The sequence below is a fragment of the Lontra canadensis genome, unplaced genomic scaffold, assembly GCF_010015895.1.
Source record: "Lontra canadensis isolate GAN:19392208 unplaced genomic scaffold, GSC_riverotter_1.0 scaffold20, whole genome shotgun sequence".
Taxonomy (NCBI): Eukaryota; Metazoa; Chordata; class Mammalia; order Carnivora; family Mustelidae; genus Lontra; species Lontra canadensis.
Window position 1 is genome coordinate 24,652,912 of NW_022631014.1, and position 9,492 is coordinate 24,662,403.

At 39.3% G+C, this 9,492-nt stretch overlaps 1 pseudogene; it reads right to left on the reverse strand.

The window, feature by feature from the left end:
* Positions 1 to 6,466: 6,466 nt before the first annotated feature.
* LOC116869634 lies at positions 6,467 to 8,070 on the reverse strand (annotated as a pseudogene).
* Positions 8,071 to 9,492: the final 1,422 nt, after the last annotated feature.

Consider the following 9,492-nt stretch of genomic DNA (forward strand, 5'->3'; position numbering starts at 1 on the left):
CTCTCTTTCTGCCTGCCTCTCTGTCTACTTGTGATCTCTCTCTTTCTGTCAAATAAATAAATAAAATCTTAAAAAAAAAATAGAAATACTACTACCCACCCAGAGGGCCTTTGGTGTGATTAAATGACTTACCAATCTTTTTTCTCCTCATTTTCTTTCTTTTTTTTTTTTAAAGATTTTATTCATATTTTTGACAGACAGAGATCACAAGTAGGCAGAGAGGCAGGCAGAGAGAGAGAGGGAAGCAGGCTCCCTGCTGAGCAGAGAGCCCGATGCGGGACTCGATTCCAGGACCCTGAGACCATGACCTGAGCCGAAAGCAGCGGCGTAACCCACTGAGCCACCCAGGCGCACCTTCTCCTCATTTTCTTAGAGAACTGTATAGGGAAGTATCAGATCATACAAGTGCAGCCAATACACAGTTTCAAAACTATTGAAAACAGTTTTCAACATTTGGCTTAAATTCTCTAACACAAAACAAGTTGACTGGTTTTTAGTAATTATACTATAGAGAGTGGGACTTCATTGCACACATGGTTGACATCAGAAGGCAATCTGTAATTCAGAGAAGTCATGAAGTGCTTGCCTGGCATTTTGATTTTTCTATAGATGAAAAGTCATGATGTTTTCCAATATATTTGGAGGCATTTATGAAATTCAGAATGGTGTGAGCAGCAACTCTGAGCACTGTCAAAACTGAGCATTCTCAGTGGGGTGGATAATTTATGTGGTTACTACTTAAATTATCACCTGCTGAACACAAAGTGTGCTATAAACCAAGTTATCTAGAATATGTAAGATAAGATAAATGTTTCCATCAGGAGCATTAATTTTCAGCCAAATTCTCTTTATCCGCATTGAAGTCCCAAGTGGAAATTTCTAAAAGTCCATAATATCTTGAAATTTATTTCCCCTTCAAAATTTAAAAAACAAAACACAAACTTTAGTTGTAGCTTTCCAAGTAAGTTTGTGTACTTGAGTTTTAATTTTTTTGCAGTTCTCATTTGATAACCAGCTATTACAAGTTGCCTTTGGGTCTAATGACGTATGCTGTTAGTAGTACTGAGAGCTTTATCTGCCCTCCATTTGAACAAACCCTATGTTGTCTCAGGAAAAGAAAGGGGAATTCCCTCAAGTTAGCCTCCTTTATACCTGTCTGCAAATATCCATCCAGAGCCAAGGGTATTAGTGCTCAGTTAGCCTCACCGTGTAGATCCTGGCATGCTCACAGCTGAGGACAAACCAGGTTAGTTCTAAAAGGGACACATAGTATAGCTACGAAATAACCCACAGCTGAAAACTGATCGGTGGGTGTGTGTGGGGACAGAGGGGGTTATGAATGAAATGATGGCTCCTAATTTCCTGGAACAATAAGTGAAGTTTTCTCTTTTTCAGAAGGCAGCTTTTTTTTTTTATATTGTCCAATACTGTTTATTGATTATACAATATTAACTCCTGAGTATAAAAGAAAAATACAATTTCCTAAAGCTTTTATTTATTATTTTTTAATTATTTTATGTTAGTTACCATATAGTACATCATTAGTTTTTGATGTAGTGTTCCATGATTCATTGTTTGCGTATAACGCCCAGTGCTCCAGGCAATATGTGCCCTCCTTGATACCCATCCCTGGGCTAACCCATCCCCTCACCCCTTTCCCTCTAAAATCCTGTTTGTTTCCGAGTCCATAGCCTCTCATGGTTCATCTCCCACTCTGATTTCTCCCCCTTCATTTTTCCCTTCCTTCTTCCAATCTTCTCCATACTATTCCTTATGTTCCACAAATAAGTGAAACCATATGTAAATTGACTTTCTCTGCTTCACTTATTTCACTTAGCGTAATCTCCTCCAGTCCCATCCATGTTGATGAAAAAGTTGGGTAGTCATCTTTTCTGATGGCTGAGTAATATTCCATTGTATATATGAACCACATCTTCTTTATCCATTCATCTGTTGAAGGGCAACTCATCTCTTCCCACAGTTTGGCTATTGTGGACATTGATGAACACTGGGGTGCATATGGCCCTTCTTTTCACTATACCTGTAACCAAAAGGCAGCTTTAAAACATCTTTAAGTTCCCGCGATTCACCTTCTGAAATGCTAGTGCTATACTCCAATCATTTACTATATTGTGGGTACAGAGATTTTTACACTATCCAGCAGGTAAACATGGATACCTCCTCCTGTGCCTGGGGAGGAAACTGAACGCTCTCCTGTGTGGCAGTCTCATATCGATGCAGGCACAAAAGCTTTCAGGCTTGAAGCTCATTTAACCCTGATGCAAATGCTGGGCACATCACTGCCTGAGTCTGTTTCTTTTTCCTTTTACCTAGTCATCTATTTTTAACAAAGAGTATATGACCTGTTTATTGGTCATAAAAACCACAAGGCTGAAGGCAGTTGGAAAGGACTGAATTTGATGGGAATCCTTTTAACTGACAGAAGAGCTGCCCAAATGTAAGGGCAGGGCTCCTCGGTGGTTGTGTTTGTGCTATGTCCAATCTTGCCTTGTGTCTGTGTTTCAATGTCACTGGGAGGAATGAGGAAAAATGGAGAGCAATGAGTACTCAGTCTTCCAACATCTACTTTGGGGACCACACTCTGAAAGAAGAGTTAAAAGTTCTAATAGCTGATAATAGCAGATATCATTTATGGACTGTGCTGCATGTACTAAATACTGTGCATTAGTTTTGCATGTATTATATCATTGCTTTCTCTGTGAGCTGCTGTTCTCTCTATTTTAGAAGTGGGATGGGAAAGCTGTGAAGAAGAGAAGCTGGGTGTCTTGCTCAATGTTCAAGAGTCATGCCATAGAATTGTAACATGCCTTCCTATGAGGCAATGAAGGAGTGTCTTGTTAGAAGATCTCCACTCAAGGCATAAGCTTGTAGTGGAACTGTCAGTGCCCCATCCAGACTCTGTGGGCAGCTTTCCAAGCTCATAGGCCAGATTTCTCTCTTGCAGAACCTGAAAATCTTTGCCGAAGGTCATTCCTGGCCACACTGTCCATGTGTTCAGCAGGCTGTAAGTGCTAGGAAATTAATGCCCAATGATTGACCAGGACTGTTCTGAGGTGTATGTTTGTAATACAATTCTCCAGAGAAGCAGAACTAATGAGATGTGTGTGTGTGTGTGTGTGTGTGTACATGTGTGCTGACACACATAAAGACAGAGAGACAGAGACAGAGACAGGTTTTAAGGAATTGGGTCACATGGTTGTGTAGACTGGCAAGTCCAAAATTTGTAGGGTTGGCTAGCTGGCTGGAGACCCAGAGAAAAGTTGATGTTACACACCAGATCCAAAGGCAGACTGCTGGCAGGATTCTTTTTTGCTTGGGGGAGGTTAGTCTCTTTCTATTCAGGCCCTCAACATTATGGTGAGTATATCTTCTTTACTCAAAGTCTGCTGATATAAATGTTAATCTCATCCAAAAAAAAAAAAAATACCTTGGCAGAAACATCCTAAATAATGCTTGATTAAATATCTGGATATGGTGGCCTAGCCAAATTAACACATAAAGTCAGCCATCACAATGTTCTGCCCTATCCCCCCAGGTTTCCCAGCAGAACTATGCTCCAGGTACTCACAGTAATCACTGACTTGATGACAGACGGCATTGACTCCCTCCGCTCCTCTCTCATTTCTCCAGGTTCCTGTCTAGTGCCTCCTGGGCATACTTCCCAGATAAAATGTAAAATGTGGCTAACTCCACATTTCCTAAAGAGGAATGTGATTGGCTGTACTGATGCTATCAAATCAGGCCACTTGTTCATTGACTGGTGCATAGTTGGACTTGAGTCAGACACTTTACTCAATGTTCAGATAGCCAAGGACAGAGAGGTGGGGTCAGATGGAACAGACATGGCAAATGCTCACTTGCCCCTCAACAGATTATGCTGGGAGTCTTCCCATCAATAGGAGGAGGGGCAGAAAGACCCAAAATCCAATGTGGACATAAATCATTGTATAAATACTTGGCAGACTCCCTAAAGAAAGACTTGATTGGCAAGGATTCATTTTCATGGTCACATTTAAACATTGGACTAGGCATAATAAAAAATAATTAACTTGTTTTCATCTAAAGCGCTTTCTTCCATTTTCTTTTTTTGAAGGGATGCCAACTTGATATGAAAGGTATTTGAAGTTAATACAGCCTTCAGCATCCAGGAGTGATTAAATCACTCTAGCAAAGTCACAGATATTAAATCAGAGACAGAGTCAGGACTAAGCCTATAGACAACTGAATTCACATGTCAAAGTGGAAATCAAAATATACCAAACTTATAGTCATTTCACAATAGATATGTGTATCAGGTCATCACATTGTACATTTTATTTTTTTTTGTATGTCTATAAAAATTATTTTTAGTTTATTTTTTGTTGAGGTATAATTGAAATACAACATTATATTCATTTCAGGTATACAACATGATGATTCAGTATTTGTATACACTGTGAAATGATCGCCACAGTAAGTCTACATGATTCATTTACATCAACTATAAGAACAGAAAAAGCTAAGGTGATGGAAGTCAGAAAGGGCTGAGGAGAGATAAGGGAGGGCCTGAGATGTTCTGACGTGGTGGAAATATCTATACTTTGTTTTGGTTGCTGGTTATCTGGGTCTGTACCATTTTTAAAACTCAGTAAACTGAACACTTAAGATGTTATACTTTAACTAAAAGAAAGGAGGGTCCAATATAATAATTTAATCAGTCAAGAAACATCAATGGACACTGAAACAATTAGGAAAAAATTGTTGGGGGATAGGATATCTACTTGATGCCAAAGTAGTATGCCTTAAGCGAAAAGCCTACCTATTTCATGGCAGTCACCACCACACCCAAAGGACCAGGCATAGCAACATTCCCAGCAGAACAACTGTTTCATGCCTTGTGGTATAATGCAATAGGAATTAGCACCACCTATGAAATATCTTTGCCAAAATGTAGGACTTGAATCTTTTTTTTTTTTTAAAGATTTTATTTATTTATTTGACAGAGAGAGAGATCACAAGTAGGCAGAGAGGCAGGCAGAGAGAGAGAGAGGGGAGGAAGCAGGCTCCCTGCTGAGTAGAGAGCCCGATGCGGGCCTCAATCCCAGGACCCTGGGACCATGACCTGAGCCGAAGGCAGAGGCTTTAACCCACTGAGCCACCCGGGCGCCCTAGGACTTGAATCTAATCAGCCTCTAGACCAAACCTCCAGGATACAGAATATACAGGAAATAGAACAGTTAAGTGACATGAAGAAACAATCAGACAAATCCAGAATATAGGATATTCTTCAAGTGGCTTGGATCCAAAATCAGTATCACCAGGGGGAAGAAAGAGGTAGGAGGACTGTTCTAGATTAGAAGAAACTAAGCACACATAAAAACCAAATGTGGGGGCCTAGTTGGCTCAGGTGATAGAGCATGTGACTATTAATTTTGGGCTTGTGAGTTCAAGCACCATGCTGGGTGTAGAGCATACTTAAAAAAAATAAGGAGATTATTTTTTTTAATGCAATGCACAAACTTTAATTAAATCCTGGTTTTAAAAAAAGTTATAAAAGGTTTTTTTTGGGACAGATGGGAAAATTCAAGTCAGGGAACCAAATATTAGATATTGCATAATTATTAATTTTTAAGTTGTGATAACAGATCATAATTATATAGGAGAATGTTCCTATTCTTAGAAGATTAATGGTAAAGGCTAAAGTATTTAAAGGTGGGATGTCATGAGCTCTGCAACTTACTTTCATGGTTGAGAAAAAAATTTTATTTACACAAATATATGGTACAATTTAAGAAATGGCAGAATGTTAACAATTGCTGATGCAGAATATATGGATGTTCATTGTACTCATCATTCCACTTTTCTATATATTTAAGCAGTTTTGTAATAAAAACATTGGAATATAATACAGTTGAAAGGAGTCTAAATGCAATATGGTACTCAGAATAGCTCCTTAAACAGAAAAATGACATTAGCAGAAAATCTGGTAAAATACAAATTAAGCCTATAAATTATAGTTAATATTATTGTACTAATTTCCTAATAAAAGTTCTATGGTTGTATAAGATCTTAACATTAAGGGAAGCTGCACAAAGGGAACTCCTTTTTCTATCTCTGGGAATATTCTGTAAATCTAAAGTTATTTCAAAATAAAAGTCTTTAAAGTGGCAACTAGTAATGTAAAAGCTAGAAATTTTTATTATATTTTTATATGCATAAAATCAAACAACTTCAAGATCCAGTATCTACAACAATGACCTTCCACAAATCTCTAGTTTGGCGCAAAGAGACTCCAGGCATAAAAAACATTTCCACAGGACCATGTATCAGACAGAAGGGAAGCAGTTGGTACCCACTGCCTGGACATTAGTGTGGCCGGTCAGACAGTAGCCTTGATCCTTGTGGGTGAAACCGCCATCTGGGCAGCAGCCAGCCACCTTGTTTTCCAGGCTCAGTGGAGCTTTCCTTAGTTCAGCAAAGACATGGGGTGAGCTGTCTGCCTGTGCAGCACTGACTGAAGAACTGACAGTGGTGCTAAAAGGCTCAGTTTCTCCCCAAGTAGTGGATGCTTGGCATGCTTGGGATGGGGGCATTCCAAAGGAAGAGGTCTCTTGGAGGGGGCTGTTGGAAGCAAGAGAGGTAGAATCAGACTTTGGGGTTGATCAGTCCTGTTGTGGAAGGAGAGCCCTTCCTGGTCTGTCCCCTAACAGTAGGGATTTGGCAGGAAGTGGTTGGGGATGAAGGCCTGAGAAGAACCACTTTCCAGGGGTTGGAAGAAGTGGAGGTGGCTTGCCCACAGTGGGGGTATTCCTGCCTTGACATGAGGCATGATCACTGCTAGACAAAGACTCCAGTGTCTCCAAGCCTTCTAGTTGCCCTTTCCTGGTCTTCAGGTAGTCAAAGAGCAGGTTCAATTCATTTCTGTACAAATGCTTTCTCTCAATCAACAGAAAGAGAAGATCCTGGATGCTGGAAGGGATGGAATAACTGTTAAGGCACTCCCAAGCCTAGATGTTGTCCACCAGATCTCCAGGCCACAAAGAAATTCAGCCATTCCTGCTGCTCCCATTTAGAGAGAAATCTGTATTCTTTAGCCACTAGCGCCAAGGCTTCTTCCAAGGGTATATAAGATGTATTTTGATAGACCCAAGAAGCATAGGTCTATCATTAGACTGTTCAATAAGAATGCAGTCCATCAAAAACTAATGATGTACTCTATTTTGACTAATTGAACATGATTAAAAAAACAAACTTTTAAAAAATATTTAAAAATGGAGAATACACCAAAATATGAAGAAAATTATTACATGAGGAGATCAAAATGGCATCAGGTGTGGGATAATAATTGGGAATTTTACTTATTTTGTTATTTATCATTCAGTGTGTTTCTACATATATGGGCATACCTCGGAGACATTGTGGGATGGTTCCAGATCACCTTGACAAAGCAAATATCACAATAAGGAAGGTCAAATAAAAAAAAAAAAGGATGCTAATGGGGCACCAATCATATTTAACTTCCTGGAGTGCTCATGTAAGACTCAGCTTGGCAGAGAGGTGAGTCATATCCATCACAAGGCTGAGATCCTGCCACTGATGACCTATGACTGCTGTGTATTCCCTGCATTCTTTCTTGATAGAAATAATAACACTATCTGAAGGCCTCTCTTGATCACCTTCTTTCTGAACCACTTGACAAAAATGCTGGAAAAGCCCTTCTTTCTGAGCGTCCCTGCTGCTGGTGTCACCTAACAGAGTGGACTGGTATCACTCTTGGTTCTCTTCATTCATTGAATAATCAGCCACATTCTGCCATAATTCTTTAATGCTTAGCATGTTTTCAGTCTCCTTTAAGCAGCTCTCTTTGGGAGAATAAGAAGTTGGAAGAAAAGTTTTATATGGCTTACTGCTAAAACCTTGAAGACAAAGCATAGCGTTCTCTCCTGAGCATGAAGCTGGCTCTGCGGGGTGCTCCTGCAGCTGCCTTTTGCCATTGATGATCATTCTCTTCCTTTTAGCCACTGAAGATCTTCCATATTGTCTTCTGAGAATCCTGGCCAACGAAGACATCTAAAGTCCTGAATGTCAATGTTGCAGATACCTCTGGGAGGGAGATGCCAGAGGTCTTACAGGAGTATACGGTTTCCTCATTGAGAATCTAAAACTGCCAGTGAGGGCATCTCAGTTGGATTTTGGTGAACCTCCAGAATTATTGAATGTCAGCACCTGAGATCACACAGCTGGTAAGTGGCACAGTACTGATCAGCTGCAGAAACTGTCCACGGAAGTGTGATGAAATCCGTGTGTAAATCTCAGCCTGCTGAGGATTCTCAGAAGTACTACCCACATTGTAAGCTTTAAACTTATATATGTTGTATGTCAATAATGTCAAAATAAAGCTGGAAAAATAAATGAAAAGCAATGAAGTAAAAAAAAAAAGAAAAAATATATATACCATATATACCAGACACACACTCATAAGTACATACGTCTTGGCCAAGTACAGCTCTAATCAAACTTGGGAAAGTCTTCACTGGCTTTGTTCCTCTACTGATTACATTGCAGCTCTTGTTTTTAAACATTTTTCAAGTAATTGTGAATATGTCTATATTTCAAGTAATGTGAAAACAGAAGATAGGAAGTATACTGCAGCATTTCTAAAAATAATAAAGATAATTCATTGTATTTTGCCAGCATTACATACATAATTAAAGTGGTTTTCTTTCTGTTAAATGTAGGGTGTGCATAGTGCACACCCTGTGCATTGGAGATCTATTCTGACTTAACATGTTTCCACAGGTTCTCAGTCCAAGAACTTCCCAAGTGACTTCCCAAGTGACTGCAGCCATCTGGTGCTCTGTGAGGGCAGTCCTGGGTCTATCTCATTCACTGTTGAGTCACCAATGCCCATCAACATTTGATGAATAAATTAGCAAAATGCCCACTCATGTGCCAGGCTCTATGAAGGATGAAGAGGAACCCACCACACCCAACAATAAAGAAACTCACAGAGAAATTAATCATTCTGTCATTATTATGGATTTTCCAGTTTCTCTCTGTAGTTCTACGGTTTAGCTATCACTTTCCTATCATCCCCATGTTCCCCACTACAAGCAACCTCTAGTGTGCTTTATGTATCTATAGATTTACCTGTTCTGAACATTTCATATAAAAGGAATCATGTAATATGTGGTCTTTTGTGATTGCCTTCTTTCACTCATCATGTTTTTATGTTCAGCCATACAAAGCACATATAAGCACTTTATTCCTTGCTATGGATCAATAATATTCCAATAAATAGATATACCATATTTTGTTTATACATTCATCTGTCAATGGACACTAGGATTATTTCTACTTTTGGATACTATGAATAATGCTGCTGTAAATATTTGTGTACAGTTTTGAATAGATAATGTGTTTTCAGTTCTCTCAGGTGGATACCTAGGAGTGGATTATTGAATGAAATGGTAACTCTTTATTTACCATATT